Source organism: Thamnophis sirtalis, unplaced genomic scaffold (assembly GCF_051295495.1).
Source record: "Thamnophis sirtalis isolate CommonGarterSnake01/CBP01778 unplaced genomic scaffold, rThaSir2_p1.2 scaffold_9, whole genome shotgun sequence".
Taxonomy (NCBI): domain Eukaryota; kingdom Metazoa; phylum Chordata; class Lepidosauria; order Squamata; family Natricidae; genus Thamnophis; species Thamnophis sirtalis.
The window spans coordinates 39,342,477-39,357,047 of NW_028261389.1; the positions used below are offsets into that span (position 1 = coordinate 39,342,477).

Below are 14,571 nucleotides of genomic sequence, written 5' to 3' on the forward strand. Positions count from 1 at the left end.
AAATTTGACATGGTGAACTGCAGCTAGCAGACAGCTGAAGTAGCCTGCATTCCTGCACTTTAACCACTGTGCCACCTTGGCTCTTCTCCACAGAAATGAAAACTTCAAACTGATAGAAATGTTGTTGTTCAATTGCTTTATAACAACAACGAATTACCTTTCATTTTCTCCTCTAAGTATTTGATACTGGTTACATGGCTCTTCCACAAATACTGCAATCCTTGTACCAATGTTTTATCATATATATTAGCAAGCAAAGCATTCCAGCTAGTATATAGGAATAATGTATTGGAGAAAGTTATATATTCCACACTTTATCCAGGAACAAAAACCAAACACCATTCCTAATTCCTAATTCAGCAGCATGAGTGTAGTACAAGAAAGTTTTCTACGGCATACCAATTATGTGCCTTTTCCTCAGGCCTTCATGCCAAGTTAGAGGATTTTTTTATATTTTTCAACTGTGAATGAGGCCGCTTCAACTGATATTTTCCACAATTTAGGATTATCTGAGCTGTAGTCAAATAGAAATTATTTGGTATTTATTTATGTTATTGGGTGTCATCAACTCTACTCTACTTCACTCTACATTTTTATTTTTTACAAAAATCCAATATGTAATGCAGATTATGTAAAAGTCCTTTTGTTCAAGGTGAAAGATTGCCTCATCATTTTCAAAGCAGAGTCTTTTGTAGGCTTAAGGTTTCTCTAAGGGAAGGAACAAACTCCAAGGGTGAAAGCCACAAAGGGATGACAATCAAGCTGCACTGGAAAGATTAATACAGGTACTCCTTGATTTACAACAGTTCATTTAGTGCCCATTCAAAGTTATAACGGCACTGAAAAAAAAGTGATTTATGATCATTTTTCACACTTATTACCATTGCAACATCCCTGTGATCATGTGATCAAAATTCAGAGGCTTCGGGACTGACTCATATTTATGACGGCTGTAGTGTCCTGGGGTCATGTGGACATCATTTGCAACCTTCTGACGAGCAAAGACAACAGGGAAGCCAAATTCATTTCACAACTGTGTTACTAAATTGACGACTGCAGTGATTCACTTAAGAATTATGGTGAGAAAGATCATAAAAAGGGTACAAAAGTCACTTAACTAACGTCTTACTTAACAACAGAAATTTTGGGGTCAATTGTGGTCATAAATTGAGGATTACCTGTGATGCAAATTTGGAAGAGTCACATCATTCATGCAAGCATGGACCCAAATGCAGGATTTGAACACAGGACCTTTGCTATTTTTGATAATAGTATATCTTTGAGTTTACACTATTTTTTTAAAATATATTTTTCAACCTAAAAATATCAGGATGCCCTGCTCACAGTTTTCTATAATTATCCCACCAAAATTCACTAGAATGCTCTGATGGACATAAAAAGCAGGATGGAAACTCCATGTTGTTAGGTGTCTTAGTGTAAGAGTTTCATTTAGACACAAAATAAGACATTCACTCTGAAGAGGTTTACAATTACATTAAATATAAGACACGGCTGTAATGGTATGGGAGAGATGATAGTGTGAAATAAAATGTAGGAATAAGCAGCCAGCAGCATGAATTAGATACTTACTGGCTATTGGAAAAATTTCTGCGCTGAAAACAGGGCATTAGCAAGTCCTTAGTTTTGTTATCTGAAAAGTTGGAGTGTTCCATTCAGATGGAAATATGGATCCCAGTGGCATGCTTTTTGTTTTGTTTTTTTATATACCTGAAAGAAAGCAACAATGAAATGACTTCCATGCCAGGAGACACTTTTTGAAAAACTAAACATTTTTCAGTCACATTAGCTTAGATAATGAAAGGCGGGGGGGGGGGGGGGGGGACACACCAAGAACAAAAAGAAGAAATCTTCATTGGAAATTCTCTCTGTAGCTTCCAAAGAACTTGCTGAGGCAGTCTGCCATCTAGCTTTTCCACAGCAAAATAGACTTTCAGACTGCAGATGAGAGAGTCAGAAGCAGAGACACAATTTTAACTTAGCCATCCCTAATTTATCTCCAGCTTTTCCCATTTATCTTCACTGTTGTGTGTACCCTGGAATATCGGACGGCTGTCCTGTGGGAAATAGAATGTAACCAGAGCTCCTGAGTGTCACAGCTTAAGAGATATTCAAATCGTGCTGATTTTCTTCTGGGGACTGACTGGAAGGAATGAAACTCTCCTCAAGTCTCTGGTTTGCAGGCGATAGATCAGAGGACGTTGCTAGTTTCCTAATGGATTATTGTTATCAGGCAGCTTCTTCCTGAAGGTAAGCAGTTGCTCTTCCATTCATTCATTAACTATGCCATATATCAGAAAATAATCCCAAGGGCTGGCGATCCAAATACACTAGAGAAAATGTTAAGTAAATACCCTTTTTTAATTGAGTGATGATAGCACTTTATTACAGCATGGTTGCAGTTAAAATACTCTAAATTGTTTTTATTGGTCTGAAGCTGTTACACTATCACAAAGTGCACTGTCAGCAAACATACACACCCACATACACACACCAACAAGTCTGCAGACAGTACTACTCTAAATTCCTATTGGCTGCCTTGGGAATTTTTCTGTGAAATATAGAGTATTACGTTTGTGTCTGACTGAAGAATGAGCATCTATCCACTGTGATTAATATCAATGGGTTTAATAACAGGCAAATATTTTAAGGTTAAACAGCTTTCCCTAATACATTGAGTATTTCAGTATGTTCTTATAAATCAGTTCATCTGTGATTTAAATGAATCTTCCTGATAGAAACTTATGTGGATCAAGGTTGTGAATGAATTAAACTAGTTGTGGAGGTAGATAACGAGATAGAAAGTTCGGAGTGGCAAAAATTGCCAGTGAGTGATGACTTTCATGCTTTGGGTTGGTTCCATAGGTAGAGATCAAAGCACTGAGTATTTCTGTACTGGTGAGAAATCCACATTACATTTTTCTCTGTATCAGAGGGCTAGTGTTCAAAACTTACAAGTGGATGAAAATCATAATAACTTATTCAAGCTGAGATGGGTTCATCTCAAAATTATTCTTGATGTGACGTTTTTGGTTTCAGTATGTGTCTACCTGCTAAAATTTTACTATACCAAAGAGATGCTGGATCAAATCTTGAAAGAAGCCCATGCTGCTACTATACTAATGGTGTATATCTATACTATACTAATATTTTTCAAATAAAAAATTTAAGTAACAGGTAATATTGATGTTTTTTGTAGTTCAGCACAGTACTATCCTGCCTCTTAAATACATACCTTGACATGATATTTGCACTGGCAGGAACACATGTTCAACCATAGTAGGTTAACAGAAATATTGCAGAATTATATATGATATGCTTATCTTACATACCTTAATAAACTGACAGGAAGCTTGAGTGAACACAAAGTTTGAGTTTTCTATTACATATCTAAGCATATACTACCATGTAGTAGGTCTCTATCACTATTATCCTTCTCATCTTTCCTATTATCTACTCCAATTGGTACGACTATAACTTTGTTGGTTGTATCTTATGATTTATGATTATATCTCATAATTAAGATTTATGCTATCACTTTGTTGCTTGTATATATACTGAGACCTTATGCACCAGTGACAAATTCCTTTTGTGTCCAATCACATTTAGTCAATAAAGAATATTCTATTCCAGTCTATATTCTATACTTAAAACCTGACACGTAATTAAGAAAAGAAAGATTTATTGGCTTCTGGCATACAATAGCTAGAAAACAGTTGAAACTGGGATGTAAAAAAGGATAGGAAAAAAACTCAGGTGGACATATCTTTATTCTGCTCCAATTTTCCAAATATTTGTTTAAAGCACAATCTAAGAAATTGATATCATAGTATTTTAAATCAAATTCTTCCTAGATGAATTTTGGCAATGTATTTTCTATTTTCTTTTCTTATGTGACTTCAAACTATATGTACCATTTGTTCTAAATAGATATTCATGGGTTACACCACATTTCTTTCTTATTTAATCATTGCTATGCAGCACTAAAGCATCAAATATTAGTCATAATGCAACACACAGTACTATACTATAAGTATAGTACTATAGTACTATAGTATAAGCATTAACTCTCTTCTTTACTAGAAAAAACAGTGCAGTACTATATATGAGTATGTGTATGTAAATTCAACTAATTCATAAAGCTTGCCTGTTAGGTAAAAGGCCATAGGATTGCAGAATTAATATATGCAATGTGACAATAGAACATATGATGAAGAAAGAAAAATGCCATATATTTTTGCTTGATATTTCTCCTTTTAAAAACTCAAAACATAAATTTATAACAAGATCTTTCTTATGTTGTTTTTAAGAATGTGGGCATAGTGTTACTCATTGTTCAATCATTGTTAGAATCATAATTAAACTAAGGGAAACCCACTCATCCCCACAAAATGTTTGGCACCAATGACTATGTTATTATTCCATCACCTAGCTTAAGGTGTTTTAGATAAGATCTACATTTGTGTATCTGTGCCTTGTAAATTACCTTTGGGAGACTGAATGTGAAATGCTCCACAGTCCCATTCAGGAGATACATATAATATATTCTGGACTCACATGTGAAAATAGTCATCATTCAAGTAATAGTTTTGTTATTTTTTTAAGTGTGGTGTTCTGTATTCATACTGTATATGTCAAAGTTCCCAAATTCAGTTCCTGGCAGATGATAGAAAATTGCTGAAGCTCTGCAGAGCAATCAGAATAGGCAACATTGGACCGAATGGACAATCTAATTTAAAGCACCTCCATTTGTTATTCTGTAATTATAAGACATATTTTTTCAAGTAGATAAATTTTCCGTTTGTCAGAAGACTTTTAAACCAAAAATACAGTGAAATGATTATTTAAAATATTTACAGTCTTGCCCAATATCTAGAGTATCTTACTGAGCATTTGAGTTATATCTGCCTATGATGCTCTCACAAGTATATTAACAGGTATAATAGTTAGTAAGGGATGAAATTTATATTGTAAAGTTGCAATATAAACCCTAATCCAAACCCTTTTGTTCTTGCATGTAGCATTACTATGCCAATATAAAAGAATGGACCTTTGGTTGTGATGTCATGACAGGATTTCATCATTTTGGCATCATTGTGGTTAGTCACAAACACTTAATGATATTCTTAAGATTAAGAATACTTAAAGCTTTTGGAAGAATTATCTGCAGCATCTTAGACAGTATCTCCTCTTCATAGGAAATTTAAGAAAGTTGATGATATCTATATTAGTTTTAGATAGTTGTTGACCTATGATCTCCATTGGGACTGGAACTTCTGTCACTAAATTATATAGTCATTAGGCAAGTTTTATGAACTTTTTGCTATAGATAAGTGATTCATCAGGGTCATTAAGAGAATTATGCAGGAATGATGGAAGATGTACTCTTTCTTATGTCTATGGAGATTCTCATTGATCTAGGTCATGGTTGTCCCTCAAAAAACATAAGAATGTTTTGCTTTTCATCCAAGAAACTTCTTCAATTGAGTGAATGATGGAGGATGGAAGAATTTATATTCCTTGCAGTCATCTGGTCATTGCTAGTGTTAATAACTAGATGATTGCAAGGAATATTAATCCTTCCATTCCTCACTATTCCTTCAGAACTGAAGAAGTTTCTTGGATGAGAAGTGAAATGCCTTCAAGGAAAAACAAAGTCCAATTGCATTTGGGACTACTCTTTTCTATTATGAAGAACAAGACAATATAAAGTTAGAATGAACAATACTGAAATAAAAAGGCAACTGAGCTGTCTCACTATAAGACTGTTTCTTTATGCCTATAAACTATTCTGATAGGGTCAGAACTATTCTCACCCTCTCCAAGAAAAGAAAGTATCCCAAATAAAATAACCCACTTCTGAGACTCTGTAAGTCAAAATTACAGAGTCTCAGAAGTGGATGATTTTATCTAGGATACTATTCATTTTTTCTTTGCATGAATAATTGAACAAAATAATGTTTGTGATTACCAGAATATTACAATTGCTATTGGAATATTCCTATGCTGCCCCACTATAATGAGAACTATACACATTAGTATTTTAAAGGATTCTTGATTTGTATATTAAATAGATAAGATTCATGACTTTGAGCACCAAATTTTCTTTTTTTTCAAATACTTGAAATAAAGTATTCACTAAAAATTGACCTTCTCTATTTTTTTGTGCAAACCTGATCTTTCTTGTCTTCTATTTAAGTGAAAAAGAAGTTCAGAAGTAAAGTGGCATAGATTAAGAACATTTAAATAATGAGCTGCTACTTTTTATATTGTAATCATTTGTCTGCATTAAATTGTATCAAATTTACATTTTTATATGAATGTTGTTGTAATGAAGATTAAGTATTAACATAAACTGAAGAGTGATTGTGACTTCACTTAAATTATAGCACAAGAAAATGCAATTTCTTCCTTGGTGTATGATATATTACAACAAACCTGTATAAATAATGAAATCTAAGCAAGAGACAGTTTTCCAGCTTTTAAACTTAAAAGTTCTGATTATTTGTCATAATGCTGTTTTGGAATATAATAATAAAATGCAAAAGATAAGGAAACAAAATCTTTCAAATGGACAGATTTAAATTTCATTTCATAGATGGAAAAAAAAAAGAAATCAACAAGTCCTATCTAATTCATTGTGTCTGCAGTCTTGCGGCTATTAAATCAGCATCCCTGTGCAATAAAATACTAAGACTTCCCCCTTGGATTTAGATGGATTTCTGTTCATTAGGGAGAAAACCAATACTAGACACCCTCCTGCCAGACTTTGAAGTTGATTATTTCCATTATTTGGAACTATTGACATCAAAACTCTTAAAAAGGAATGAACCCAATGGTAGATTAGGGTGAAATACAGTTTATAAATCAGTATGGTTAAGCCTAGATTAATTTAACATTTTAAAAAAAAGTCTTCGATGTAAAAAGTAACTAGCATTAGCAAATTTATCAGGGATGCAGCTTGGAGTTCTTGTATCTAGGTAGTGGTGTGTGTGTGAGACAGTCTTATAAATCACAGAATAGTCATCTCTCTAGTGCCTTTTATTTCCCCGTCTTTCAACATTTCAAGAAAATTACAATAGAAAACATAATTATGATAACTTTATGTATTTCTTTTTTTTTTTGAGTTCAAAAGTTTTATTTCTTTTAAGACAAACATTTCATCATTCCTCAATCAGTAAGACATCGAAGTACCATTTTTTGTATGTCAAAATAATTCTAGTTTACCACCAGATTCTTGTCTAGCCTAATATATACCCCTCCCTCCCTCCCCCCTCCCCCCAACACCCCTCGTCCTTCCCCCCCCCGACTTCCCAGAACCCGTACACGGTATGGATTTCTAACAAACACAGTCTAAAATCTATTGAGAAAAAAAGAAATAAAGAAATTAATAACATTCTACATTGACCTTAGCTTCTTCTTACTGAACTAACTTTAAACAATTTAAATCATTTCTGATCTTAAGCATAGGCTAACTGGAATTTCTTGGTCCCGTATTTATTTTGTATATAGTGAATCCATTTTTTCCAGTCTTGTTTATATCTCTCATTTGAGTGATCTTTAAGATATGCCGATATTTTAGCCATCTCAGCTAAGTTTGTAACTTTCAATGTCCATTCTTGAGTTGTAGGCAAGTCTTCCTTCTTCCAGTATTGCACCACCAACAGTCTTGCTGCCGTTATTATGTGCAGAATCAAGTTAGTCTCTACCACTGTAAAGTCAGTACATATACCTAGTAAGAATAACTGAGGAGTAAACTTTATCCTTCTTTTAAAGATATTTTGCATAATCCACCATATTTTTATCCAAAATGCCTTAACCTTTTGGCAGGTCCTGTATTTCTTCATGATGTTTCGAGTAGGCCTAGAAAAAGAGATGCCAGGGAGCCTATAGAGTTATGAAGAAATATGTTAAGGAAATGAAAAAATATATATATTTGGGCAGAAAAATTGCGAAAGCAACTTGAAAGCATTTTGAGAATAACATAGGAAAAAAAGGAAACACAAATCTCTTTTTCAGAAGAAAACTTTTGAGAAATTTGTTTTGGACAGAGTATGAATATATGCACAAGAAGCTTGCTAATGTTGGATGAAGCACCTAGAAATTGCTGAGGAACTAAACAAACAAACCATTTCCTTTTCTCTCAGGGTCAAGAATTGAGTTTCTTTCAATAATTTTCTAAGGATTTTATTAAAGAATAATACAAAAATCCAATACAGAAATAAAATGTATTTCTATATATCACTATATCTCTCTACATCTACATTATCTTTATCTCTATCTCTATCTCTATTGACAGGATATGAGATATAGATTATGAAGAGGCCTCAGAGACAATCCAACATATGGTGTCAAGTTGTAAGATGCTGGCAGAAAGAGCATATTCTGAATGGCAAAACAAATTGGTTGATATTGTGTATAGGAACATCTGCACAGTTAATGAGTTAAATCATCCCGAGTCCACATGGGAGATTCCAATGAAGGTCATGGAGAATAAAAAAGCTAAAATCCTGTGGGATTTCCAGATCTAGACAGACAGGCAGATTCTGGCCAATCAACAAAACATCATAGTAGTAGACAAGTACTACAGCAGTAGTAATAGCTGAAGTAGGGCCAAGTGACATATCAGCCACAGAAGGGAAATATATATACGCACCCAAAATAAAATAATAAATAATATAAAATATAAATATAAGGGAATACAACAATATTAAATAAAGGAAAAAGGGAAAAAAACATTATAAGCATCTTTCCCTTTCATCCTGAACAAATTAGTCAACACTGACATTTTATCGCTGCTTCTTAAAATACAACTAAATACTTCATTCTGTATCTTATCCTATTTTCTATCAACCTAGATTCACTAAGAGAAAAAAAATGACACCTATAAAGAGCAGTATTAGAGAAAGATGGACTGGCTAGGATTACAGTAGCATATAAATTTAATAAATTATTCCAATTCTCATCATAGTTCACATAAATGAATTTTCAGAATATATTCAACCTTCCGGAATATCAGAAAGTGTACTCAACTCACAACCTTGAATTCATATATTCAGTCACCAGCATATCTTACATAATCATTTCTACATATATATTATATAAATTTAAGACTGGGAAAGCAGTGAAACATTAACATTATTCATTTTTTTATCAAACCAGATGGTCCATTGCAGAAATAAAGAAAATTAAATAATGTCTAAGCCCGTGATGGTGAACCTAAGGCATGTGTGCCCGAAGCGGCATGTGGACCCAAGTTGCTGGCACACATTGTGTTGCCTGTTCCTCTTCCAGGTTTTTGGTGCGCATCAGGGGTGGGTTCCTGCCGGTTCTAACCAGTTCGCTAGAAGAGTTTCCAGAAATCTACTGTACTGGTTAGAATAGGTTTGTCATGGAGTGCCTGCCCCGCCCCCTCACTCGCTTGCCCTGCCCATTCCATTGCCACTCGTGGGCGGTAGCTTGCGCAGTGTAGCCGGCCTCCTAGGACCTCCCCGAACTTGCCTAGGAGGCGTGGCTGCCAGCAAAGCATGGGGGCATTCCAGGACGTCCCTGCCTGCCACTGGTTCCCCACCTCCCTTCTCGGCAAAGTTTTCCAAGGTGTGGTTTTCCTCCCATCCCTTGTGCCTGGCTCCCACTGAGCTCTGGTAAGGAGGAGAAGAGCCTTTGGGGATTGAAGAGGAGGAGGAGGGAGGAGGAGGAGGAGACATGCATGCGGAGCCATGCTAGCTGGGCAACCAGCAACTGGTGGAGGCAGGAAGGTTCTCGGGAATGCAGAGAACCTTCCTGCCTCCACTGGGCTTCACGCTCTTCTCCGTGTGCTCCATGCAACTACAATAGATGTCCAGAAACAGTTTTTGTGACTAATGGGGTTTGGGCTTCCAGCCCAACATCCTCCACCACTTTGGATGTCTATTGCAATCGTGAGGAGCGTGTAAAGTCAAGTGGAGGCAGGAAGGTTCTCGGCGCTCCCCAGTCGCTTTCATGGCTTCCCAGAGCACCGTGTTTGCACTGGGGTCATGTGATCACACTTTGCAAGCAAAGTCAATGCAGAAGCCAGATTCACTTAGCAACATTGGCTAGAAAGTTTGTAAAATGGGGCTGAACCAGGGGTCCTCAAACTATGGCCCGCGGGCCAGATATGGCCTGCCAAAGCCATTAATCTGGCCCACGTGGGACTATGAGGCTGCCACGCCCACATTGCCCCACCTACTCCCCGCCAGCCCCCACCCGCCCTCAGGAGGTCGAGGAGGCCAAAAACAGGATACATGGGCCCATTTTGGGATGGCAGAGTGGCACTGGAGGCCAAATATGAGACACACAGAGGCCCCCGCTGCTTCTAAGCCTGCCAGCCAGGCCACCTTACCTGCTACCTAGTCGCATGCTTGCATCCATCGCATAGGAGAGCTGCTGATTCTGCCTGCTGGTAAGTGACCCGGTTTTTTCCTTTATGCTTTTAATGGTTTTTATTTTATTTTATTTATTGTGTCTAGAATATTTTTTAATGGTTTCATTTGCATGTACGTTGGGAGATTTTTGTGTTTCTGTAGTGAATTCACTACAGAAATAAACACAAAATCTCACAAAACTGCCTTGCAGCAACCTGGCCTGCCCATAGAAAAGCAGCCACTTTGAGACACATAAAATTTATAACATTTTTTTTTTTTTTGCTTTTCTATGGGCAGGCCAGGTTGGTGCAAGGCACCTTTGCCAGTTTTTGTGTGTTTCTGTGTGATACCTGGTTGTTTAGGTAATTGTGGTTCCTGGTTCTGTGGGCTTCCTGGCACTGTCCTTTATAATTTTCCACAATGCCTTGATGGTTTTTATTCCAGTGGCTTTGTCTTTCCTGTCCTTAGGGTTAGGGGAAAAAACTGGTTTCATCTCCAGCCTTTTGGGGGGAAATTGTTATTTTTTGGTGTTTTGGTGTTCCTGGCACTGTCATAGTTTGTGTGGGGGTGTGTGTAATGTCCCACAGTTATCTACACATTAATAATGATCAAGTACTAATAATATTTTCTTATACATTTTAGTGACCTTTCCTTACATAATTGGTGTTTTCTTTCATACTTTTAGATTTCTAATTTCTGTTTCTGTTAGTTAGCAATTGATAAAACAAATCTCACGTGAAAAAGTATTCAAAGCCTTCTTGATTTTAATTGTCAATTTATTCATTCCTGCACATTCTAATATTTATGAATTTTCATATCTTTGTTTTTCCACTGTTGTGCAAACACAATTCCAGCAGCTGTTAACATGTGTAAAATTAAATATGCATTGTATTCCCTTTGAAATGCCAACCAAATATTACTGGTTTTAAATCCATATCTTGCTTTACCATTGCTTCTAAGCATGACACCACTAACTCTTGAATAGCTGCTTGGTCTGTTCTAAGTACTGAACTTAATTCATATATTCCTGTTTTTTGAACTGAGGAATAAATTTCAGAAAAAGAAATCTGTATTGCTCTGTTAATCTACCTATGACATTCATTCTTGGTATAACTTCTTACATGAAAAACTATATCTTTTCTGTTTGTTGGGGGACATCCTTCCTGAAAAGACTGTACATTGTTGGATGAAAACAGAGGTCCCTTCTGTTACCTGTAGTGTAGTCCTCAGCTTACAACCACAATTGAGTCCAATATTGTTTTATTTATTCTGCAGTTAGTATTATTTAACAGGATGAAGAGGCAACAGAGTATGACCGCTAGAACAGTCATCTTTTCTATGTAAGTAGCTGTTTTATTGCTTTGTGTGCTTGTTTCACCCTTAATATAGTAGTGCAAGCAATTAAAGTCTTCCTTTCTGTATCTCTTTGTGCAGGCCATTCATTGGAGCAAGATGGTCAGTGGGTGACTTCAACACACAAAAGGACAGTAATCTTCCTTTTCTATTATTTTGTGTGCTGGTTTCTTTATAACTTTATAATGCCTTGGTAAGACCACACTTGGAATACTGCATTCAGTTTTAGTCGCCACGATGTAGAAAAGATGTGGAAACTCTAGAAAGAGTACAGAGAAGAGCAACACAGATGATTAGGGAACTGGAGACTAAAACATATGAAGAACGGTTGCAGGAACTGGGTATGTCTAGTTTAATGAAAAGAAAGACTAGGGGAGACACAATAGCAGTGTTCCAATATCTCAGGGGTTGCCACAACGAAGAGGGAGTCAAACTATTCTCCAAGGCACCTGAGGGTAGAACAAGAAGCAATGGGTGGAAACTAATCAAGGAGAGAAGCAACTTAGAACTGAGGAGAAATTTCCTGACAGAACAATTAATCAGTGAAACAGTTTGCTTCCAGAAGTTGTGATTGCCCCAACACTGGAAGTCTTTAAGAAGATATTGGATAGCCATTTGTCTGAAACAGTATACAGTTTCCTGCCTAGGCAGGGGGTTGGACTAGAAGACCTCCAAGGTCCCTTCCAACTCTGCTATTGGATTGTATACCTGCAACAAACTATTTAGGTTTCAGCAACATAGATATACACATGGCCAAACATCAAATCAAAATGTTTACAGTGTTCAACATGTCAAAATTATAAACTGTAAGATTCATATAAAAAAAAACAAATGTTATCATAGCTCTAATATAAAATTAGCACTAATATTAAATTGCTTGAGGAGCTAAAATTACATGAAGGTATGAAAAGTCAAGTAATAATTGATGATTGTATACCATCCAAAGATATTGGAAGAAGAGATCTAGAGAAATAACTTGATTTTTTAATTGTATTAAAACCCAAAGCAAAGCAAAGTTAAGCACAAAATAATAGTTTAAAATAATAGTTAATTCTACATATTCCTCCATTCCATTATCCCACTCCAGTTAAGCCTGAAAATCAAGTATACATGAATTAATTTCAAATAAATGTGTCTAATTATTTAGATAACTTTAATAGATGGCAATAGAAGAAATATTTGTCTTGTTCTATGTAGAATCATTTCAAACTCTCTGTAATTTTCTTTGTTTATACTATTTACATATCTTCATGAAGATGACTTAACCAAGCAGGTCATCTCTTGCAGAATGCAAATTTGATGCTCCAGTTTAAATTATAACTCAGAGCAGATGATTGATATTTTCTATATAGGTGCAGAAGAAATATGTAGATACAGAAGAAGTATATAAAACACTGGATAAAAAAAATTATAATTCATTCTGGCACATATATTATCTGCCATAATGATAATATTGCCTGTCTTCTTCTGTGCTTTATTTATATAACTATAAATAACTATATTAAATAAAAATACCCTAAGTTCTAAAAAGCATTCTTTTAACCCATATTCAGAAGTCTTAAAATTTCCAACCTTAAGAAGGGTTAAAACTGTATAGCAGTACTAGTGTACATAAAGATTAAAATTCTTTGTTAATTTTATTGCATTCTTCTCAATACTTAGGTGAGCAACTATCAAAGCAATTATTTCTTTTAAGGCAATAAAGATTTGAATCTATTGTATGAAAAGTATATTATGTTAATTATGTTCTGGTGGATAATTTAAATTGCATCATGCTGATAATATGCATATTCTTTTTTCACAATAACAAATCATGAATCTGGGTACATAATTAGTTGAATGAATTTAACTGAAGAGTTTGATGAAAACTTATTTTCAGATTTATTTTTATGTAAATTTGAAAAACCTCATTGTTTCCTCCACTGATTGTAAGATACACAATTTTCACATATTGCATGCCCTTTCCCTCTCCTCCCCTCCCTTTCCTGTTCTATTTCCTATTTATTGAGAAATATGTTTGATAAAAAGTCTCAAGAACAAAGGGTGAGACTCTGTGTACTTGGCATACTTCTATGCAAAATGAGAAAAGTATGAAAAGAAATATAGTAATTTTACTTCATTTTTATGAGGTCCGCATAAGCAGAAAAAAAATCTTCCAGATAAAAGTCATAGAAAATTGTGTTATATTGTTATTTCAAGCAATCTCTGCACAAATTACTTTGTTGAGCCACAGATATATGAAATAATACAATCTGAGAGCCATGCTGAGCTTTCAGACACAGGAATCTTTGTAGACTTTCTACATTCCATATCTACATAATGGCCAATCAAATAAAACCATGGGAAATAATGTCAAATAGAACTAATGTAAAGGAAGCTCTATTTTTGAAACTCATTTTCAAATAGATACATATACAATATGGGCTCCAGTCATTTAAAATTCTAAACCACAGCTGGTAGAAAATGAGAATGGAAGTTTAGTTTAGCCACTAGTAAAGATTTAATATATGCAGCTTTTGAGATATTTCCATTGCCAAGCATTTGTCAAGGTACAAGATGATTATTCCCAAGACATTTCTGCGGGTACGGAAACAGATATGAAATCAGCTGTGAGCATATTCTTTTACTAATTATCAATGCTTTCTCCAAAATCATGTGCACCCTTAAATTTCCCTTCAAGGACATGAACCATGTTGTTTTTATTCTTTTCAGTTCTTTTGAACTCAGCTTATATGGGGTCACTATCTCTGGACAGAATTCCCAGTTTTCACTTTCTACTCATGCTTTGACTTTTGTCTACTATAATTTGTTTCTC

General features: G+C 35.2%; 1 protein-coding gene across 5 annotated transcripts in view; it reads left to right on the forward strand.

Moving 5' to 3' along the window:
* Positions 1-2,002: 2,002 nt before the first annotated feature.
* Positions 2,003-14,571, forward strand: part of MGAT4C (MGAT4 family member C) — a 370,725-nt gene continuing 358,156 nt past the window's right edge. For 3 of the 5 annotated variants that reach the window (XM_087723374.1, XM_087723377.1, XM_087723376.1), the window contains exon 1: positions 2,003-2,268. The gene's annotated coding sequence lies outside the window, so the exon portion shown is untranslated. The remainder of the gene's footprint in view (positions 2,269-14,571) is intronic. The other 2 variants (XM_087723381.1, XM_087723384.1) reach the window with 1 other exon arrangement.